Here is a 24,055-nt window from a genome sequence, read left to right as displayed (position 1 = left end):
CAAAAAACACCTCTGTTTTTTTCCAAAATATAGGATGTGTCCACGTTGCGCTTTGGGGTGTTTCCTGTCGCCGGCGCTAGGCCTACCCACGCAAGTGAGGTATCATTTTTATCGGGAGACTTGGGGGAACGCTGGGTGGAAGGAAATTTGTAGCTCCTCTCAGATTCCAGAACTTTCTGCCACAGAAATGTGAGGAACATGTGTTTTTTTAGCCAAATTTTGAGGTTTGCAAAGGATTCTGGGTAACAGAACCTGGTCCGAGCCCCGCAAGTCACCCCTCCTTGGATTCCCCTAGGTCTGTAGTTTTCAGAAATGCACAGGTTTGGTAGTTTCCCTAGGTGCCGGCTGAGCTAGAGGCCACAATCTACAGGTAGGCACTTCGCAAAAAACACCTCTGTTTTTTTCCAAAATTTAGGATGTGTCCACGTTGCGCTTTGGGGTGTTTCCTGTCGCCGGCGCTAGGCCTACCCACGCAAGTGAGGTATCATTTTTATCGGGAGACTTGGGGGAACGCTGGGTGGAAGGAAATTTGTAGCTCCTCTCAGATTCCAGAACTTATTGCCACAGAAATGTGAGGAACATGTGTTTTTTTAGCCAAATTTATTCCCCTAAGTCTCTAGTTTTCAGAAATGCACAGGTTTGGTAGGTTTCCCTGGGTGCCGGCTGAGCTAGAGGCCACAATCTACAGGTAGGCACTTCGCAAAAAACACCTCTGTTTTTTTCCAAAATTTAGGATGTGTCCACGTTGCGCTTTGGGGTGTTTCCTGTCGCCGGCGCTAGGCCTACCCACGCAAGTGAGGTATCATTTTTATCGGGAGACTTGGGGGAACGCTGGGTGGAAGGAAATTTGTAGCTCCTCTCAGATTCCAGAACTTTCTGCCACAGAAATGTGAGGAACATGTATTTTTTTAGCCAAATTTTGAGGTGTGCAAAGGATTCTGGGTAACAGAACCTGGTCCGAGCCCCGCAAGTCACCCCTCCTTGGATTCCCCTAGGTCTCTAGTTTTCAGAAATGCACTGGTTTGGTAGGTTTCCCTAGGTGCCGGCTGAGCTAGAGGCTAAAATCTACAGGTAGGCACTTCGCAAAAAACACCTCTGTTTTTTTCCAAAATTTAGGATGTGTCCACGTTGCGCTTTGGGGTGTTTCCTGTCGCCGGCGCTAGGCCTACCCACGCAAGTGAGGTATCATTTTTATCGGGAGACTTGGGGGAACGCTGGGTGGAAGGAAATTTGTAGCTCCTCTCAGATTCCAGAACTTTCTGCCACAAAAATGTGAGGAACATGTGTTTTTTTAGCCAAATTTTGAGGTTTGCAAAGGATTCTGGGTAACAGAACCTGGTCCGAGCCCCGCAAGTCACCCCTCCTTGGATTCCCCTAGGTCTCTAGTTTTGAGAAATGCACAGGTTTGGTAGGTTTCCCTAGGTGCCGGCTGAGCTAGAGGCCAAAATCTACAGGTAGGCACTTCGCAAAAAACACCTCTGTTTTTTTCCAAAATTTAGGATGTGTCCACGTTGCGCTTTGGGATGTTTCCTGTCGCCGGCGCTAGGCCTACCCACGCAAGTGAGGTATCATTTTTATCGGGAGACTTGGGGGAACGCTGGGTGGGAGGAAATTTGTAGCTCCTCTCAGATTCCAGAACTTTCTGCCACAAAAATGTGAGGGACATGTGTTTTTTTAGCCAAATTTTGAGGTTTGCAAAGGATTCTGGGTAACAGAACCTGGTCCGAGCCCCGCAAGTCACCCCTCCTTGGATTCCCCTAGGTCTCTAGTTTTCAGAAATGCACTGGTTTGGTAGGTTTCCCTAGATGCCGGCTGAGCTAGAGGCCAAAATCTACAGGTAGGCACTTCGCAAAAAACACCTCTGTTTTTTTCCAAAATTTAGGATGTGTCCACGTTGCGCTTTGGGGTGTTTCCTGTCGCCGGCGCTAGGCCTACCCACGCAAGTGAGGTATCATTTTTATCGGGAGACTTGGGGGAACGCTGGGTGGAAGGAAATTTGTAGCTCCTCTCAGATTCCAGAACTTTCTGCCACAAAAATGTGAGGAACATGTGTTTTTTTAGCCAAATTTTGAGGTTTGCAAAGGATTCTGGGTAACAGAACCTGGTCCGAGCCCCGCAAGTCACCCCTCCTTGGATTCCCCTAGGTCTCTAGTTTTGAGAAATGCACAGGTTTGGTAGGTTTCCCTAGGTGCCGGCTGAGCTAGAGGCCAAAATCTACAGGTAGGCACTTCGCAAAAAATACCTCTGTTTTTTTCCAAAATTTAGGATGTGTCCACGTTGCGCTTTGGGGTGTTTTCTGTCGCCGGCGCTAGGCCTACCCACGCAAGTGAGGTATCATTTTTATCGGGAGACTTGGGGAAACGCTGGGTGGAAGGAAATTTGTATCTCCTCTCAGATTCCAGAACTTTCTGCCACAGAAATGTGAGGAACATGTGTTTTTTTAGCCAAATTTTGAGGTTTGCAAAGGATTCTGGGTAACAGAACCTGGTCCGAGCCCCGCAAGTCACCCCTCCTTGGATTCCCCTAGGACTCTAGTTTTCAGAAATGCACAGGTTTGGTAGGTTTCCCTAGGTGCCGGCTGAGCTAGAGGCCAAAAGCTACAGGTAGGCACTTCGCAAAAAACACCTCTGTTTTTTTCCAAAATTTAGGATGTGTCCACGTTGCACTTTGGGGTGTTTCCTGTCGCCGGCGCTAGGCCTACCCATGCAAGTGAGGTATCATTTTTATCAGGAGACTTGGGGGAACGCTGGGTGGAAGGAAATTTGTAGCTCCTCTCAGATTCCAGAACTTTCTGCCACAGAAATGTGAGGAACATGTGTTTTTAGCCAAATTTTGAGGTTTGCAAAGGATTCTGGGTAACAGAACCTGGTCCGAGCCCCGCAAGTCACCCCTCCTTGGATTCCCCTAGGTCTCTAGTTTTCAGAAATGCACAGGTTTGGTAGGTTTCCCTAGGTGCCGGCTGAGCTAGAGGCCAAAATCTACAGGTAGGCACTTCGCAAAAAACACCTCTGTTTTTTTCCAAAATAGAGGATGTGTCCACGTTGCGCTTTGGGGTGTTTCTTGTCGCCGGCGCTAGGCCTACCCACGCAAGTGAGGTATCATTTTTATCGGGAGACTTGGGGGAACGCTGGGTGGAAGGAAATTTGTGGCTCCTCTCAGATTCCAGAACTTTCTGCCACAGAAATGTGAGGAACATGTGTTTTTTTAGCCACATTTTGAGGTTTGCAAAGGATTCTGGGTAACAGAACCTGGTCCGAGCCCCGCAAGACACCCCTCCTTGGATTCCCCTAGGTCTCTAGTTTTCAGAAATGCACAGGTTTGGTAGGTTTCCCTAGGTGCCGGCTGAGCTAGAGGCCACGATCTACAGGTAGGCACTTCGCAAAAAACACCTCTGTTTTTTTCCAAAATTTAGGATGTGTCCACGTTGCGCTTTGGGGTGTTTCCTGTCGCCGGCGCTAGGCCTACCCACACAAGTGAGGTATCATTTTTATCGGGAGACTTGGGGGAACGCTGGGTGGAAGGAAATTTGTAGCTCCTCTCAGATTCCAGAACTTTCTGCCACAGAAATGTGAGGAACATGTGTTTTTTTAAGCCAAATTTATTCCCCTAGGTCTCTAGTTTTCAGAAATGCACAGGTTTGGTAGGTTTCCCTGGGTGCCGGCTGAGCTAGAGGCCAAAATCTACAGGTAGGCACTTCGCAAAAAACACCTCTGTTTTTTTCCAAAATTTAGGATGTGTCCACGTTGCGCTTTGGGGTGTTTCCTGTCGCCGGCGCTAGGCCTACCCACGCAAGTGAGGTATCATTTTTATCGGGAGACTTGGGGGAACGCTGGGTGGAAGGAAATTTTTAGCTCCTCTCAGATTCCAGAACTTTCTGCCACAGAAATGTGAGGAACATGTATTTTTTTAGCCAAATTTTGAGGTTTGCAAAGGATTCTGGGTAACAGAACCTGGTCCGAGCCCCGCAAGTCACCCCTCCTTGGATTCCCCTAGGTCTCTAGTTTTCAGAAATGCACAGGTTTGGTAGGTTTCCCTAGGTGCCGGCTGAGCTAGAGGCCAAAATCTACAGGTAGGCACTTCGCAAAAAACACCTCTGTTTTTTTCCAAAATTTAGGATGTGTCCACGTTGCGCTTTGGGGTGTTTCCTGTCGCCGGCGCTAGGCCTACCCACACAAGTGAGGTATCATTTTTATCGGGAGACTTGGGGGAACGCTGGGTGGGAGGAAATTTGTAGCTCCTCTCAGATTCCAGAACTTTCTGCCACAAAAATGTGAGGGACATATGTTTTTTTAGCCAAATTTTGAGGTTTGCAAAGGATTCTGGGTAACAGAACCTGGTCCGAGCCCCGCAAGTCACCCCTCCTTGGATTCCCCTAGGTCTCTAGTTTTCAGAAATGCACTGGTTTGGTAGGTTTCCCTAGGTGCCGGCTGAGCTAGAGGCCAAAATCTACAGGTAGGCACTTCGCAAAAAACACCTCTGTTTTTTCCCAAAATTTAGGATGTGTCCACGTTGCGCTTTGGGGTGTTTCCTGTCGCTGGCGCTAGGCCTACCCACGCAAGTGAGGTATCATTTTTATCGGGAGACTTGGGGGAACGCTGGGTGGAAGGAAATTTGTAGCTCCTCTCAGATTCCAGAACTTTCTGCCACAGAAATGTGAGGAACATGTGTTTTTTTAGCCAAATTTTGAGGTTTGCAAAGGATTCTGGGTAACAGAACCTGGTCCGAGCTACGCAAGTCACCCCTCCTTGGATTCCCCTAGGTCTCTAGTTTTCAGAAATGCACAGGTTTGGTAGGTTTCCCTAGGTGCCGGCTAAGCTAGAGGCCAAAATCTACAGGTAGGCACTTCATAAAAAACACCTCTGTTTTTTTCCAAAATTTAGGATGTGTCCACGTTGCGCTTTGGGGTGTTTCCTGTCGCCGGCGCTAGGCCTACCCACGCAAGTGAGGTATCATTTTTATCGGGAGACTTGGGGGAACGCTGGGTGGAAGGAAATTTGTAGCTCCTCTCAGATTCCAGAACTTTCTGCCACAGAAATGTGAGGAACATGTGTTTTTTTAGCCAAATTTTGAGGTTTGCAAAGGATTCTGGGTAACAGAACCTGGTCCGAGCCCCGCAAGTCACCCCTCCTTGGATTCCCCTAGGACTCTAGTTTTCAGAAATGCACAGGTTTGGTAGGTTTCCCTAGGTGCCGGCTGAGCTAGAGGCCAAAATCTACAGGTAGGCACTTCGCAAAAAACACCTCTGTTTTTTTCCAAAATTTAGGATGTGTCCACGTTGCACTTTGGGGTGTTTCCTGTCGCCGGCGCTAGGCCTACCCATGCAAGTGAGGTATCATTTTTATCAGGAGACTTGGGGGAACGCTGGGTGGAAGGAAATTTGTAGCTCCTCTCAGATTCCAGAACTTTCTGCCACAGAAATGTGAGGAACATGTGTTTTTTAGCCAAATTTTGAGGTTTGCAAAGGATTCTGGGTAACAGAACCTGGTCCGAGCCCCGCAAGTCACCCCTCCTTGGATTCCCCTAGGTCTCTAGTTTTCAGAAATGCACAGGTTTGGTAGGTTTCCCTAGGTGCCGGCTGAGCTAGAGGCCAAAATCTACAGGTAGGCACTTCGCAAAAAACACCTCTGTTTTTTTCCAAAATAGAGGATGTGTCCACGTTGCGCTTTGGGGTGTTTCTTGTCGCCGGCGCTAGGCCTACCCACGCAAGTGAGGTATCATTTTTATCGGGAGACTTGGGGGAACGCTGGGTGGAAGGAAATTTGTAGCTCCTCTCAGATTCCAGAACTTTCTGCCACAGAAATTTGAGGAACATGTGTTTTTTTCGCCAAATTTTGAGGTTTGCAAAGGATTCTGGGTAACAGAACCTGGTCCGAGCCCCGCAAGACACCCCTCCTTGGATTCCCCTAGGTCTCTAGTTTTCAGAAATGCACAGGTTTGGTAGGTTTCCCTAGGTGCCGGCTGAGCTAGAGGCCACGATCTACAGGTAGGCACTTCGCAAAAAACACCTCTGTTTTTTTCCAAAATTTAGGATGTGTCCACGTTGCGCTTTGGGGTGTTTCCTGTCGCCGGCGCTAGGCCTACCCACACAAGTGAGGTATCATTTTTATCGGGAGACTTGGGGGAACGCTGGGTGGAAGGAAATTTGTAGCTCCTCTCAGATTCCAGAACTTTCTGCCACAGAAATGTGAGGAACATGTGTTTTTTTAAGCCAAATTTATTCCCCTAGGTCTCTAGTTTTCAGAAATGCACAGGTTTGGTAGGTTTCCCTGGGTGCCGGCTGAGCTAGAGGCCAAAATCTACAGGTAGGCACTTCGCAAAAAACACCTCTGTTTTTTTCCAAAATTTAGGATGTGTCCACGTTGCGCTTTGGGGTGTTTCCTGTCGCCGGCGCTAGGCCTACCCACGCAAGTGAGGTATCATTTTTATCGGGAGACTTGGGGGAACGCTGGGTGGAAGGAAATTTTTAGCTCCTCTCAGATTCCAGAATTTCTGCCACAGAAATGTGAGGAACATGTATTTTTTTAGCCAAATTTTGAGGTTTGCAAAGGATTCTGGGTAACAGAACCTGGTCCGAGCCCCGCAAGTCACCCCTCCTTGGATTCCCCTAGGTCTCTAGTTTTCAGAAATGCACAGGTTTGGTAGGTTTCCCTAGGTGCCGGCTGAGCTAGAGGCCAAAATCTACAGGTAGGCACTTCGCAAAAAACACCTCTGTTTTTTTCCAAAATTTAGGATGTGTCCACGTTGCGCTTTGGGGTGTTTCCTGTCGCCGGCGCTAGGCCTACCCACGCAAGTGAGGTATCATTTTTATCGGGAGACTTGGGGGAACGCTGGGTGGGAGGAAATTTGTAGCTCCTCTCAGATTCCAGAACTTTCTGCCACAAAAATGTGAGGGACATATGTTTTTTTAGCCAAATTTTGAGGTTTGCAAAGGATTCTGGGTAACAGAACCTGGTCCGAGCCCCGCAAGTCACCCCTCCTTGGATTCCCCTAGGTCTCTAGTTTTCAGAAATGCACTGGTTTGGTAGGTTTCCCTAGGTGCCGGCTGAGCTAGAGGCCAAAATCTACAGGTAGGCACTTCGCAAAAAACACCTCTGTTTTTTCCCAAAATTTAGGATGTGTCCACGTTGCGCTTTGGGGTGTTTCCTGTCGCTGGCGCTAGGCCTACCCACGCAAGTGAGGTATCATTTTTATCGGGAGACTTGGGGGAACGCTGGGTGGAAGGAAATTTGTAGCTCCTCTCAGATTCCAGAACTTTCTGCCACAGAAATGTGAGGAACATGTGTTTTTTTAGCCAAATTTTGAGGTTTGCAAAGGATTCTGGGTAACAGAACCTGGTCCGAGCTACGCAAGTCACCCCTCCTTGGATTCCCCTAGGTCTCTAGTTTTCAGAAATGCACAGGTTTGGTAGGTTTCCCTAGGTGCCGGCTAAGCTAGAGGCCAAAATCTACAGGTAGGCACTTCATAAAAAACACCTCTGTTTTTTTCCAAAATTTAGGATGTGTCCACGTTGCGCTTTGGGGTGTTTCCTGTCGCCGGCGCTAGGCCTACCCACGCAAGTGAGGTATCATTTTTATCGGGAGACTTGGGGGAACGCTGGGTGGAAGGAAATTTGTAGCTCCTCTCAGATTCCAGAACTTTCTGCCACAGAAATGTGAGGAACATGTGTTTTTTTAGCCAAATTTTGAGGTTTGCAAAAGATTCTGGGTAACAGAACCTGGTCCGAGCCCCGCAAGTCACCCCTCCTTGGATTCCCCTAGGTCTCTAGTTTTCAGAAATGCACAGGTTTGGTAGGTTTCCCTAGGTGCCGGCTGAGCTAGAGGCCAAAATCTACAGGTAGGCACTTCGCAAAAAACACCTGTTTTCTCCCAAAATTTAGGATGTGTCCACGTTGCGCTTTGGGGTGTTTCCTGTCGCCGGCGCTAGGCCTACCCACGCAAATGAGGTATCATTTTTATCGGGAGACTTGGGGGAATGCTGGGTGGAAGGAAATTTGTAGCTCCTCTCAGATGCCAGAACTTTCTGCCACAGAAATGTGAGGAACATGTGTTTTTTTAGCCAAATTTTGAGGTTTGCAAAGGATTCTGGGTAACAGAACCTGGTCCGAGCCCCGCAAGTCACCCCTCCTTGGATTCCCCTAGGTCTCTAGTTTTCAGAAATGCACAGGTTTGGTAGGTTTCCCTAGGTGCCGGCTGAGCTAGATGGCAAAATCTACAGGTAGGCACTTCGCAAAAAACACCTCTGTTTTCTCCCAAAATTTTGGATGTGTCCACGTTGCGCTTTGGGGTGTCTCCTGTCGCCGGCGCTAGGCCTACCCACGCAAATGAGGTATAATTAATATCGGGAGACTTGGGGGAACGCTGGGTGGAAGGAAATTTGTAGCTCCTCTCAGATTCCAGAACTTTCTGCCACAGAAATGTGAAGAACATGTGTTTTTTTAGCCAAATTTTGAGGTTTGCAAAGGATTCTGGGTAACAGAACCTGGTCCGAGCCCCGCAAGTCACCCCTCCTTGGATTCCCCTAGGTCTCTAGTTTTCAGAAATGCACAGGTTTGGTAGGTTTCCTTAGGTGCCGGCTGAGCTAGAGGCCAAAATCTACAGGTAGGCACTTCGCAAAAAACACCTCTGTTTTCTCCCCAAATTTTGGATGTGTCCACGTTGCGCTTTGGGGCGTTTCCTGTCGCGGGCGCCTGGCCTACCCACACAAGTGAGGTATCATTTTTATCGGGAGACTTGGGGGAACATAGATTAGCAAAACAAGTGCTATTGCCCCTTGTCTTTCTCTACATTTTTTCCTTCCAAATATAGGAGAGTGTGTAAAAAAGACATCTATTTGAGAAATTCCCTATAATTCACATGCTTGTATGGTCACCCCGGAATTCAGAGATGTGCAAATAACCACTGCTCCTCAGCACCTTATCTTGTGCCCTTTTTGGAAATGCAAAGGTTTTCTTGACAGCAATGTTTTACTCTTTATATTTCAGCAAATGAATTGCTGTATACCCGGTATAGAATGAAAACGCACTGCAGGGTGCAGCTCATTTATTGGCTCTGGGTTCCTCGGGTTCTTGATGAACCTACAAGCCCTATATATCCCCGCAACCAGAGGAGTCCAGCAGACATAACGGTATATTGCTTTCCATAATCTGACATTGCAGGGAAAAGTTACAGAGTAAAACGTAGAGAAAAATTGATGTTTTTTTCACGTAAATTTCAATATTTTTCTTTTTCAGCTGTTATTTTCTGTAGGAAACCCTTGTAGGATCTACACAAATGACCCCTTGCTGAATTCAGAATTTTGTCTACTTTTCAGAAATGGTTAGGTTTCTGGGATCCAGCATTGGTTTCATGCCCATTCCTGTCACTGACTGGAAGGAGGCTGAAAGCACAAAAAATTGCAAAAATGGGGTATGCCCCAGTAAAATGCCAAAATTGTGTTGAAAAATTGGGTTTTCTGATTCAAGTCTGCCTGTTCCTGAAAGCTAGGAAGCTGCTGAGTTTAGCACTACAAACCCTTTGTTGATGCCATTTTCAGGGGGAAATCCACAAGCCTTCTTCTGCAGCCACTTTTTCCATTTTTTTAAAAAAAATAACGAAATTTTCACTGTATTTTGGCCAATTTCTTGGCCTCCTTCAAGGGAACCCACAAAGTCTGGGTACCTCTAGAATCCCTAGGATGTTGGAAAAAAAGGACGCAAATTTGGCTTGGTTAGCTTATGTGGACAAAACGTTATGAGGGCCTAAGCGCGAACTGCCCCAAATAGGCAAAAAAAGGCCTGGCACAGGAGGGGGAAAAGGCCTGGCAGCGAAGGGGTTAAGTGACCTTTTTGATTACTATGTGCCATACTTGTTTCTACACCATTTAGCACTTTGATATTTATTTGGTCATCTAAACTTGAATCCATTTCATATCAAATAAGTAATCCTTCATTTCTTATAAACTAAGGAATTCTGCAGCAGATTTAGGAATGCTTAAACCTTTTGGGAGTCATTTAGACACTGGTAGTCTGCACACTGGTTGGCAACATCTGCAGACGCTAGTCCGCTGACAGGACAAATGAGAGACAAATTTAGAAATTTCCATCCACCAAGCAGGGAAAGCGTGCATTCAAAGGAGCTGGTGCTGCAGCAGCTCTCCTCTAGGCACATTTTCATATGGACCGTTCAGCCAATTTTAAATAAACAAATTCTAAAAAAATCGGAGTTTGTTTCTTGTATAGGAAAAACACACAATAAGTCCTTAACTCTTACTCTTTCTCATGGAACTTAGGAACCAGTGTACATTTTTTACCTTGAACTGCCATGTCTCATATTTCTTATCCTGGACCAGCCTATGTGATCTGGACAGGGAGCACATGGGCTGGTCTCTTCACTCTATCTGACCACTTCAACTTCAAGGACCAGGGGAAGAAGAGTCTTCAGGTGAGAGGTTTATACCACTGAAGTCAGTGCTGATAAGGCAGCTGTAATACCACTGCTTCCTCTGACTCTAGATAGAGAGGGGGAACAATGAGCTTGGCTGGGGATGAGAACTGTCATTTTACATAACTGCTCCTGCTCTACTAAACTCCAATGGCCTGATTCACAAAGGTAAGTTACATTTTTGAGTAAGCTCACAGTTTTGAGTAAATCTGCTACTTTTCAGTATTCACAAACCCTGAATGTAAGTTACTACAAAAAAACTGCCATTAAGTCCACCGATGTAATAGGCCAGTGGACCCTGGGGGTCCGCGGCTGATTAGAAAATTCAATTAAATAATAATAAATGTATATAAATAAAGTGGCTAAATGTACAATTTGCAATTTTAAAATGTACTGTAAATGTCAAGGAATTTGAAATTGAAGGCAAAAATTAAATTAGTATCCTCAGATTGATTTGTGGGAGCAGTGAATGTTCATCAAACAGAATATAATATGGACGATGTGTGGCTTCAATTGAAAAGCTCCAACCTTCCTAATAAAAAAATCAATGTTATTGTTTTTTTTATTTATATTTGTTTGCTAATTAAATAAAATGTGTTATCCTTTGTGTATGTTTGATGAATGCTTGTTTCTGTATTTGTTGTATGTTGTTTTGTGTTTCAAATTATCGACGATGTTTAATCTGGGGCCTGACTTTCAGTAATGAGTCAGTGGGGGTCCACAGCTTCCAGTAATGATTCAGTGGGGGTCCACAGAAGCCAGAAGGTTGGGATCTATTGCGCTAGGCCAACAACTCGTAGCGCAACATCCTCCCATAGAAAATTATGGAGGTAGGGACTTAAAAAAATAAAACCCCATAGGAAATAATGCTTAATTAAAATTAATTATTTAAAATAGATAAAAGTATAAATAATTATAAAATAACGTTAACAATAATTTATAAAAATAGTACGTTTATTATTTAATTATTAATTATTTTAAGAATGTACTTTGAATTTAAAAAATAATGTAACAATAAATTGAATTTAATATAATTAAACACATTTTTATTGATTCTATGCATGACTTTTAATCATTGTTAATGCACATTATTTTTCCATTAGGTAGGAATGTGTTTGTTAATATGTCAGAAAGATAATTAATTTAATATATTTCATTATTTGAAGTTGTAATTCAAAATTAATTTAACACTACTTTAGCATATTTTGTTTTGTTCTACATTTAAATTAAATACATCAAATTATTTACATTAAAATAAACTAACATAAACACATTTTATTATTTAAAGTTTATTTTTTACTTAAATACATTTTATTTTAACCTATACTTTACCAGACAGAAATCTCTGCCCAACCCTGGAGTCTCACAATGCTAAATTATAGGGAAAATTTAAAATGTAACTGTTGCATTATTTTTCAAAATAGGCCTTTGAATATTTTATATTTACACAATAAATCTGCTCCAATATATATGTTATTAACTTTAGTTTATATTTATTTATAATCAACTATTTTAAATGATTCAACCTAATTTAACATTATTTCCTATGGGGTTTTATTTTAAGGCCCTACCTCCATTATTTTCTATGAGAGGGTGTTGCAGTGGTTGCATCGCTAGAGGCTGGCCATGTGTAGTGCTGGACTTACTACAAAAGAGTAAGTTGCTACAAAAGTGAATGTCCCTACAAAAGTGCAATGAATATCAAAAAGTAGTAAACTTTCTCAAAACTGCAGTTTGTGAATCAGGTCCTCAGTGCAGCTTTTTGATGTAAAATGCCCCAAGGTTTTGTCACTAGTTTAGGTCAACAGGGATGGCAATTGAGCTAATCCTACACTCAAACATTTTACCATCTAAACTAATTTTTGATTGGCAGATTTTGAATATCACTGTTGTAGTTGTAGTCTATAAAATGGAGCAGCCCTACACCTAAAGACAGGGACCTGCACAGAATTCCATAACCTGGTTAGGTTTAAATTGTACAATATTACAATATTACTAATATTAATAGAAGCTGTTTGGCCAGTAAATTATTTGTGGAGGGAGCCACCTGCTTGTGTAATTCAATTAATTAATTAATCAATCCACCAGGGCCAGGCCCAATTCGTATTATTGCAGCCCAGTCGGGCGATTGACAGGCTGATTTGCAGATAAACGTATATCCAGCATGAGACATATGTGTTGAGCCGATTCGAAAGAAAAAATCCCCTAGCCGGCTCAACGTATGTGCATCGCGTGTGTAATAGAAAGAGGACTACGTCCTCAGAAAAGAACACTAAGAAACCTCTACCTCGACCTTGCTCCCACTTCACACCGGCCGATAAAAGGGATGGATCATAGATCCCAGTGAAAGAATAATAGCGCAGGAGCACGAAGTATAAAAAGCGAGCGTGCTCGCTTTAAACATAACATATACACATACAAAATCAATTATGCACGAGATAACAAACACCTAAGTGGCTGCTGCAGCATCAATGAAAGAGGAAGGACTATAATGTTAATGGTATTTATATCATCAGAGAAGAGCCATGATTGGATGGCTGAGTGTTCATGGGATATATAGTTTAAAGTTTTTACTGTTTTCATTTGCTGCTGTGTTGTCAGTAAATGAAAGAAAAAGCATAATCCTCGCCTCTGTGTCCTAATTCCTTGATGCAATAGCTAGAAATGTTTCCTTACCTTAGAATAGATACCCAAGTAATACGTCCCGGCAGGTGAGTCTGCAAACAGATTAATCTAAGGCATCCCAGAAAACCAAACAGACAAAATGCCCATCACAAGAGACCTCAATAGCCAAACAGTAGTGTTTGGTAAACATATGGCAGATGTCCAGGACAGGGACTTCATCAGCTAATGCAGTGGTGGCAGCCTTGGCCCTGAAGGAGTGCACATGCAAACTGTGTGGGTTTTTTGGCCAGTGCGTAGCAGAGTTTATGCAGAGCAGTTTTCATTGCGATGTGGTCCGTTTCTGCACTGCCTTCTCTTTTCCAGCTCCAACATACCTATGATGAGTTGATCATCCACCAGTAACTCTTTAGTTTGATCAGTGTAGAATGGCAATACTGTTTTAGGGTCCAAATGGTTGAGCCTCTCCACTTCCACAGAAGAATGAGGTGTAGCAAAGAAGGTAGGCAAGGTGATGGTGTGGCCTACATGAAAGGATGTTACAACCTTTGGCAGAAAGGAGGCACAAGTCTTCACAACCAGCTTCACTGAGTAAAAGGTGGTATAAGGAGAATACACAGAGCTCCTGCATTTCACTGTCCCTCCTGGTCAATGTAATGACCACTGCAAAAGCTGTCTTGAGTTTAGCAAACGTCGGGGGTGGTTGTACAGCAGCTCGAAAAGTGCACATGAGAAAGTGAGGACCAGATTTAATTCCTATTAGGGCATGATAAGTAGTGTGGGAGGAGCCAAATGTTGGAGACCTTTCAGGAAACTAGTCACAACAGGTGACTTGAACACAGAAGGTTGTTCCGGCAACCGCAAAAAAAAAGAAAAATCTGATAAATAGCCCTGAACTGTGCCCAGGGCAGAGCCCTGCTTGGCCAAAGACAGAACAAATAGTAATATTTGGGAAAAGGGGGGAACAGAGAGAGAGAGGGTTGAGGATCCTGAACACACACCATACCACAAATCTGTTCCAGGGGCAGGCACTGATTGTCTTAGAAGGATGCCTGGCTGCCAGAATGACATTGCAAACTTCAAGGGATGGTCAAAAGCTGCCAGCTGTCACCGCTCAATCTCCATGCAAGAAAACTGGAGGCTTGCAGGTTCAAGTGCAGAACCATCACCTGTTGTTGTGAAAGAGGATCCTTCTGAAGAGGAAGTCTGACTGGAGAACTGATGTGATGCTCAATAGTCCAGCATACCACACTCTCCATGCCCAATCCGGAACCACAAGAATTACTTTGTTCCTGATCTCCTTGAGACATCTGGACAGAAGTGGTATTGGCAGAAAGTCGTATAGGAGGCTAGAGCTCCACTGGAGATTAAAAGAGTCACCTTGGAAACTTCAAAAAGCAGAACTGCTGACATTGTGTGTTCTCCGCGGTGGCAAACAGATCTAACCAAGGCTATCCCCATCCTAGAAAGAGACCTTGTGCCACCTCCAGATGGAGGTACCATTTGTGTTCCACTAGGCATTGATAGCTGAGTTCGTCTGCCCTGGCATACACTAATGTTCCAGCCATGTCCAGAGGTGCAGGTCCTCTTGACAAAGGGCCCATGACCCCACCCTCCTTGTTTTTTGCAGTACCAAATGGAGTTGGTGTTGTGTGTGAAAACCTGAACCGTCCTTCCCCTTATCAAAGGAAGAGAGATCTTCAATGCCAACCGGATCATCCGGAGCACCAGCACCTTGATGTGAAGCATGTACACACTGGAGACCTGAATCCTCTGATCTCCACCTCTCCCAGGTGGACACTCCAGCTCAGGGGTGACACATCTGTAACTACAGTCACCTCTGCCTATGGACGGGAGAGGGTTCTGCAGTTGACGCGATTGCAGTCCGTCAGCCACCACTGCAGGTTTTTTGCATCTCTCCTCCCAGATCTAAATGTATGCTGAGAGATTTCCCTGATTATGTGCCCACTGGATATCCATTTCCCACTACAGAGCCTTCATACTGTGTCATAAGGAGAATTCAGAAGGCCATGAGGCCCAACAGCCTCAGAGTCAGCCTCACCAAAATCCAGGATACATGCTGAAAGATCGGTATCATAGTCTGAATATGCTGGACTCGCAGCTGTCGCAGATAGGTCCGTAACTGCACGTTGTCCAAAACAGCCCCGATGAAAGGGGAGTCAGGTGTGACTTCAGCACAATTATAGTGAACCACAGCAAATGGAGAAGGTCCGCCATAGTCTGGAGGTGGGGCATGACTGCCTGGGGTGAGCTTGCTTTCAGCATCTGATTGTCAACGTAACTGAAAACTGGAACCCCTGACCTTTGCAGATGTGCTGCAACCACGACCTAGGGGAATACCCGAGGGGCGCTGGCAAGGCTTAAAGGGAGTACAACAAACTGAAAGTGCTCTTGGCCCACCATGAACTGCAGGTAACATCTCTGGGCAGGCAGGACTAGGATGCAGAAGTATGCTTCCTGCAAGTCCAATGCTATCATCTAGTTTCCAGAGTCTAGGGGAGACAGGACTTCAGCTGATGTGAGCATTTTAAAATTCTCTTTTTTCATGTATAATTTGAGAAGGCGCAAGTCGAAGATAGGATGAAAGCTGATGTCCCTCTTGGGCAGCAGAAACTAGTTGAAATAGCACCACAATCTACTTCTGATGTAGGCAGCCTCTCAATTGCTCCCTTGGGCAAGGGTGCCAACACTACCTGATGGAATAAGGAGAGATGGTCCTTTGTCAGCCAGTCGTCAGTGGGTGGCATGGTGGAGAGGTGTCCAGAAAGAGGATGGAGTAGCCCCTTTGGAATAGCCATAAAACCTATCTGTTGGATGTTATCAACTGCCAGCAGCACTGGTAATAGTGTATCCTGTACCCCACTGGATGATTGTGGTGATATGAGGGCAAACTAAAGGGGTTAGGAGGCTGCGGATGGGGGAGTGATGAACCTCTGAGTAGTTGTCCCTCATGGTCTGTGGGAACCAGATCCTTGGCCACAAAAAGGGCTGAGATGCCTGTTGGCCTTGGTGGCTGGGAGGGAACAAACGTGGCTGGAAATCCCTTCAATAGCTACCAAAAGATGTGGAAGGCAGACCAGGGTTGTGAGGGGGCTATGGATTCGCCCAAAGACCTGGCCGTACCTCTTCTATCCTTGAAGCGCACCAGCGATGAGCCTGCCTTCTTGCCAAAAAGGTGGGAGGCATCAATGGGCATGTCCAACAGTGACGCCAGACATTCCCTAAAAAAAGAGTTGTTCCCAGCCAGGTGTGGTGCCTTTGGGCCACCGATAATGAGATCGCTCTGCCCAGCAAATCCGTTCTGTCCAGTCTACCTTGAATGGTTAACTTTGACACATCTCTTGCATCAGCAATAGCTTGAGAGAGTATGGCTTGGGCATCCTCTGAGACCATTGGCAGCAGTTGCACAGCAGAACCCCACACAGTGTGCTGGTATCACCCCAAAAAGCACAGAGTGTTCACAGACTGCAGTGCTAGGCTGCTGAAAGAGAAATTCATTTTTCCAAAGGTATCTAGCCTCTTGAATTCCTTATCTGGTGGTGTGGTAGGGAACACACTTGGGTTGATCCTTGAAGTGGAGGCTTGGAGCACCAAGCTCTCTGGGGTGCTTTGCTGGGTGAGAAAACGCAGTTCCTCAGGAGCATGGGGATGGAGCCAGGCAATCGTCCTCTTCACAGGAGTTACTGTGCAGGACTTAGACCAGGGAAGGTTGTGGTTTTGCAGAGAGCACCGCTATGGATCCAGCATTGGATTCAAGGGGCCCGACTGGTACCCAGGGCGAACCAGCCTAAGGAGAACAAGTGGGGGGTCTGTCCCATAGCCATGGGGTCAAAGGCACTCTGGAGGGGTCAGGCCGCTTAAATATGAGGTGCACAGCCCTCTAAAACTACTTGAGTTGTGAGGCAGTCGCTCCGACTCATGGAAACTCTGGAAGACACAAAGCTGACCCTGGCACAGTCTCCTTAGTGAAGTGAGGCCTGGAGTTTTGATGCTCATGTGCCAGTTCTGAGTATTTGGATTCGAGCAGAGAAGTCAAAGACCACTTCGACTTCTTAGACTTCTTCTTGGACATACCAGACAATCGGGATAGAGATAACAGCTATCTGGAGTTGATCTACAAGCAATCCCAAGACCTTCTCCGTGACTGGGATTGAAAATGTAACAGCAAGGAGGAACTTGAGGGACCGTTTCCTCACTACCTTCAGATTCATGGCATGACAATCCTCACATGTCTTGGGAGTCGTGGTCGGGCTCCAGGCACCAAAGGCAAACCAAATATCGCCTGTGACAGACACCACATGATTTGAACCCAGTGGCCTTCTTCGGAGACATCCCTACCACACCAGGAGATGAAAATGAAAAAAAAAAGGCCTTGTCAAAACTTTAGATAAAAGCAGTCAAAAAGACTAGGGGTAGCTCTTTTTCGATCTGCGATGAATGGCATTGAAAGAAAAAAACTGATGTCATTGCGCTCGGCTGGTGTCTATATAAGCACCACAACCTGATGACTCGGACAACACCACCTATCTTTGTGCAGGGCTACTGCTTGAAAATATTTGGTCCAGTCTGATGCCTGGGGAAAAGTCTAAGGTAAAGTATCTGCAACTTGAAGTCTATCAGATACTACTTCAGGGTTGGGAAATTCCTATTACCCAGGACATTTTGCTTAGGGTTTACATGGTTGTACTGTCCAGTGGAAAAGCACATCAAACCCCCTGCAGCACAAACCCTTTGGCTTCATGTTTACTGCAGTATTTTATAGGATCCTTAAAGAAGGCATTCACCGCGACTACAGAAGTATTTGCATCTACAAGAGTAAGCTGGTCAGACTTGTATATATGGTTCATTAATGCAAAACCTTTTATTATTAGTTTAAGTGTTCTAAGGAAATGCAGTGAGCTATGAGCGCAACTTGCATTATCTACGGTGGTTCCAGGCTACAAATGTGTTAACGTTTGCAAACTTTTAACATATCAAAGCTTTATTAGATCCTCTGAGATTGCTTTCTGATTACACGCAAGTACAGGCAGTAGTCTGAAAGCAAGATTGGTAATTGCTCACTTTCAGAATAAAATGTACAGAAAAAAATGTGCAACCCAAAAATAACTTTTGTACAATTTGAGATACCATTTCTTTTAAGCATTATTTGGCAAATTGTGCTTGATGCATATCAATGTTTAAATGACGAAGAATAAAGGAGAATCATTGTGAAAACATAAAGATTTATAATGAAGAATCAGTATAAAACCAATATGCAAAAACATTATGGGCGTCATGGAAATAACTTAGGGGTGCAGTTTTAATAAAACGTTACAAAAGCACACCCGCAAGTATAGGTCCTTGAATTTGGCCAGATTTGTGACTTTCAGGAATCCAGAAGAGTGTACAGAAGTGTACACGAAATATTTACAAATAGAAGAATGTGTGAATTCCATTTTCGCATGAGCAATTATACATACCTCGATTTGCTCATAGAAACATGTGTTTACAAATTAACTTTCCTTAACCTTATTCTTTCCCCACCATGGAAAAAGTTTACCTTCTACCTTTGTTAAGAATAAACTTCCGAACATATACAGTGTGGAAAGATATTGGAGAGGCATTGGTAAATACACTTGGATAAGAAATTTTTTTCTCACCTCACTGCATGGCATCATAAGGGACAAGTAGATATATAATTTATTTACACTACAAGTTGATTTAGGAAGAATCCCGCATTTTGGACAATCTGCAAGTATGTGCTTGTTTCTTTCATAATAATAGGGAAAACTTACTGCATTTTTGTTGTTCTGCGAGTTTTCTTTTCTGAAAAACATAGAATACTTTTGTTACATTCAAAACTCTTTGTGTAGGGAAACAAGATAAGGTTTCGGTGGCAATGCACATTTCAGGCATATAACCTCTTCGAATGATGAATTTACTGCTAATATTGTATCAAATGTTATACGTTGTGATACCTATAGAATACAACTCTAAGTACAAAGAATGGCAAAGCTGTATAGCTAAAGCCACATTTATCATGTGCGCCTGACCTTGCTGATAATACTGATTTATGTCAATGTTGCGCATCTTGTGATGGGCCTTAAATTTGCTTAGTGAGCTACAGATTATTTGATTTAGCTATTTTCTTTGTTGCGCAGTGCATGTTAAAAACATAAATATTCTAACAGCACATTTTACAATCAATACCAAGTAACTTACTACTAGATACTAGATACAGTACAGGAAGAGGTGTGGCAATGAATTTTCAAAGTTAGCGCTGTCTTACTGTCGGGATGGAGAAATGTCCCCTAAATTTCTTCGAAGAGCATGTGTCCCTATCTTGAGTGCACCACAGCATGCTGCAAATTTGACACTCACTTCAACAAACATTGCAAACTTGCATGTGGGTTAGTTACCTTTTCAATAAGGATTAAGACCCAGAGAGAGGTTCGGTGGTCTTGGAGGGTCATATGATGTGCATCTTCCATACCAAGTGTGGCTACTGGTCGTTCATCAGTGTTGGAAATGGCGTGCTCTAAGGGTCACCCCAAACTTTTTGCCTTCCTCCTCCTACTTTTTTCTGGATTTGTGCTTGCTGGCCTTAGGACTCTGTGCACTTTACCACTTCTACCAGTGCTAAAGTGCTTGTGCTCACTCCCCTAAACATGGTTTGATTGGCAGTTAACTGATAGACGTATCTAATTTACATGTAAGTGCCTTGTAGATTGGTATACCATATACCCAGGGACAGCAAACTAAATGCTACCAGTGGTATGTTGGCTTTCCATTTAAAACTCTGTGCCAAACTTTAAACTCCACTTTTTATTACATTTAAGTCACCCCTAAGGGGGGCCCTAGGCAGCCCATAGGGAAGGGTGTTGTGTAAGTAAAAGGCAGGACATGTACTTTTTAATTTGACATTTCCTAGTACAGACAAACTCCTAAATTCGTTTTTTCACTATTGTGAGGCCTACCCCTCTCACAGGATAACACTGGAGATACTTAATTAGATTTAATAAATTGTAATTCCTAAACCAGAGGTGGTAGATTATAATGATAACCCCTCTTTAATGGTAAGTTGGATGTATCATTACAAGCTTGAAAATGCTTTTAGAAGGTTGTCATTTTCCTGCCCTTAGCCCTCTATGCCTTTAGCCTGCCTTAGGTCACGTGACAGTTGAGGCTTTGTGAATTCACTCCAGACAGCCACACAATAGAGGGATCAGCAGATCATGAATGGGTCAATACCTGAATTAATGTGGGGGCAGAGCCAAGCACAGCCCCACTTACAGCTGAATAGGCTGAGCTCTGCCACCACACAATAGGCTTAGCGACCCTGTATTGTCAGTGCAGCTAGCTAGGGGCATGCAGCAAAACTCCTGTAACTTAAAAGGACCCTTCTGGAAACGCCTCCCAAATTCTAGGAGCAGGGCACCAGGGTATAAAAATAGAGCTGCTAAACCTATTTCTCAGTTCATTACTGAACCTGCGGAAGGACTCTCAGAGGACTGTCTGCTGCTGTGACCTGCTGTGCACTCTACCAGACTGCTGCTGTACCTGGGAGGATTGCTTTGTTGCCTGAAGCCTGCCTTGAACCTCCAGAGGCCAGCCATGCTGTGGAGCCCTGCATCTTCACCTACACCCACTACTCCAGAAGTGACTCCAAGGGCTAGTTTAACTGGCCTCCTGTTCCGATTCACAGGGACATAGGAGGCTGCCACCATCTTGAACCTACACCTGGACCCAGCATGAGTGAGTCTTGAACCCCCAAGAGGTGTCCATCCACTCCTGGGCCCTTGGTTGTTGTGCCAAAAGTGTCCGGGTGCCCTTTAAAAGGATTTGCTATTTTGAACCTTACACTTTGAAAATTCAGAACTCCGGTTCTACTAATTGGATTTTGATGGGTTTGGTGTCAAATAATTTATGAAAATGTTCTCTATTTTTTCTAAATTGGTTTGGGGTTTTTATTGTGTTGTGTTTTCCTTGTATTGCTATACTCCATAGATACTTAACAAGTCACTTCTAAGTTTAGCCTGACTTCGTTTTGTGCCGAGCTATCCAGAGGTAAGCACATTTTAAATTAGTGACTTTTTGTGGTTCACCTTGCAAGGAATTGTGGATGTTGCTTGACCAGGGCCCACAACCCAGTCAACCAACAACCCAAATTCTCACAATCAGGTTATAATGAACTGACAGTGGTGGCAATGATACTGTTTATTTTGATAAAGCAGGACTTTCCAACTCATGGGGTAGGGAACGTCACCATCTGTCTTCTCCGATCGTTTATGTAAATTAGTCTAATAAACCCCTGGAAGTGGGTCTTTCTCCGATGCACTTGGGACAAGGAAGATGTAAGGGTGCTCCTTTCGGCGAGTATAGAGAATGCATGTATGGGGCATATGTGATACATTTGGCTATAACTGTAATGGAATCTGTTTTGTAGTTGCTGCATCCAAGTGGTACCTAAAATGGAGGATAAGAAATAGCCAAGACAGCTAATGCTAATTGAAGGACTCCTTCAGAAAATTCCAGGGACTGAAAACCTGATATCTTCAACCAAGTATGCCCGGAGAGGAGCTCTGTACCCTACTTTAATGGTGAAAGCTTCTCAGGAGGGGCAAGGGATGTACCCTTTCTTGAGGAAGACACTGTTCAGAAGAAGAGGAACTGTGAAAGTTAACAGCATGGTATGAACCAAAAATACCTTCTGCAGTGGAGCCTCTATACTGTTCTGGGAGGATGAGGCCCAGGAGTAACCCAAAGTTACTCCACAAAGTATACAGACTACATACCTTGAGGGTGGAGGAAACTGAGGACTTAAAGTATGTTACAAGTTACAATACAACACCTGAATGCAGCTAAACCATAAAAAAACTGACCTCAGTCCACAGTCCCCCTAAAATATAATCTGGAGTGTTACAGAAGAATCGCGTTCATGAAGAGGCCTGCATTGAGAGATAAGTATTCACTGGGGGTGGCCCCCTATCTTGTTTGAATGGTGAGTTCTATATCTGACACTAGAAGTTTAATATATGTAGACTTTTAAGAGGAAAGCCCATCAATTTACAGAGGGCTATGTATAATTTTGAGATTATGGTGTTATCCTTATTGGATGGTAGACTTTTGGACTGTTTTAAAAGTTCTTCATTACAGGAATGGCAAAAATAATGTTTTCTGTAATACTCCAGCTTGACAGACACACTTGTAAGTGTCATAGGCACAGCTTATTTAGGGAGGGAGATAAATAAGGCAGTCTGTTGGCATGACTGTGCAAATATGAAAAGTCAAGCGTGCATACACTATCACTGCAACAGAGCAGGAAATTGGGTGACTGGTTGAGGGGGTGGTGAAACCTTACTCAAGCACATACCACAATTCTTGTCAGGGTGAAACACAAAAGAGGCCTGAAATTAACCTGTGCTCAACCCTCTGGTTGCTTGGCACAAAAACAGTCAGGCTTAATTTAGAGGCAAAGAGTTTATGCAGCACACAAACTATAATAGAACTATAATAAAGTGAAACAAGAAAAATCCCACACCAATTTAGAAAAACGGAGTAAAATGTAATAGATTATTTGACAACAAAACAATAAACAAATCCAATTAATAGAGCTGAAGATATGCAATTTTAAATGTCTTGTGAGAATCAAGTGCTAAGAAGCTGTAATAATTTTAAGATTATTCAGTTTATGAGAAGAATACTTTACTGGTTTGATTTCTCAGTTATGCAAAGATTTGCCTGCTTTCCAATCAAGTCTCAGCTAGATAACCCAGCAACCAGGGTCAATTCTATCAAGCCCCACGTTTACACACTTCTGCGTACCAACACTAACAACCCATCACCCACAAGGGGTCAGTTTGTTGTTGGCATTTTGCAAGCTACGGGGATATGGTTTCAAACGTTACCAGGAAGAATACAGTTTGTGCCAATATCCACACACTTCACACGCCTATATCTCAACATAGACTAGTTGTAATCAAAATCATTCGGCTACGGGTTTGACCGAGTGTCCTCTCTCAGCAACTGGGCACCAGGCCTGGTGGGCATTAATGAACAAGTTACTTACTTTCGGCAATGCCTTATCTGGTAGAGACAATATCTAGCCGCAGATTCCATCCCTTTGAATTTCCCCAAGAATCAGACTGGATTCAGAAGATTTTTAGTGAGCAGTACCCCTAGGTTCCGGTAGATGGCGTCAGTCGGCTCTGCACGACGGCAGCGTAATTCATGTCAGAAGTAATCTCTGCTTCACCTATATACAGGTGCCACATCGGTGCACTAATGGCAGTTACTTTTCACAATTTCCATGCCAGGAGTGTAGAGCCATGAAGTGCACTGACACTGGTGTTTCCAAACTAGGGTCCTGAAAGGGATTATCCCTGATCCTAGAAATCTGTCTTCAGATCAGAGAGAATGGGTGGGTTGGTGTTAGAAATGGGGTCTCTGGATGGCATTCAGTTTACACCCAGGCCAAGTAGGGACCCTCACTCTAATCAGGGTAAAGGAGTAACACACCTAAAATAACCCTTGCTCGCCCCCTTGGTAGCTTGGCTCAAGCAGCCAGGCTTATCTCAGAGGCAATGTGCAAAGTATTTGTACACACACAGTAACACAGTGAGAACACCAGTTTAGAAAAATAGCCAATATTTATCTAAGTTAAACAAGACTAAAACAACAAAAATACAACATACACAAGAAAAGATATCAATTTTTAAAATTAAGATTCTTACTCCATAGGAATCAATGAATGCATTGTTTTGGCACATAGTACCTAGTATGCGTCAAAAATAAAGCCACAGGAGAGGTGATTTGTCAGAGAAGCAAGTGATGCATCGATTCCATACTCTCAAGTGAGGCCGTGCGTCGATTATTTATGCGCTGGTTAGGCAACGTGTAAATTCTTTCCCCGCAGGAGGACGATGCTTCGATTTCTGGCTACACAGTCTGGTTCCTTGTGCTGATGTTGAAGCTTTGACGCTCAGGGACGATGCTTGGGAAATCCAGGCACACAG

Source organism: Pleurodeles waltl, chromosome 8 (genome assembly GCF_031143425.1).
Source record: "Pleurodeles waltl isolate 20211129_DDA chromosome 8, aPleWal1.hap1.20221129, whole genome shotgun sequence".
Classification (NCBI taxonomy): Eukaryota; Metazoa; Chordata; class Amphibia; order Caudata; family Salamandridae; genus Pleurodeles; species Pleurodeles waltl.
Note: the sequence above shows the minus strand (reverse complement) of the source record.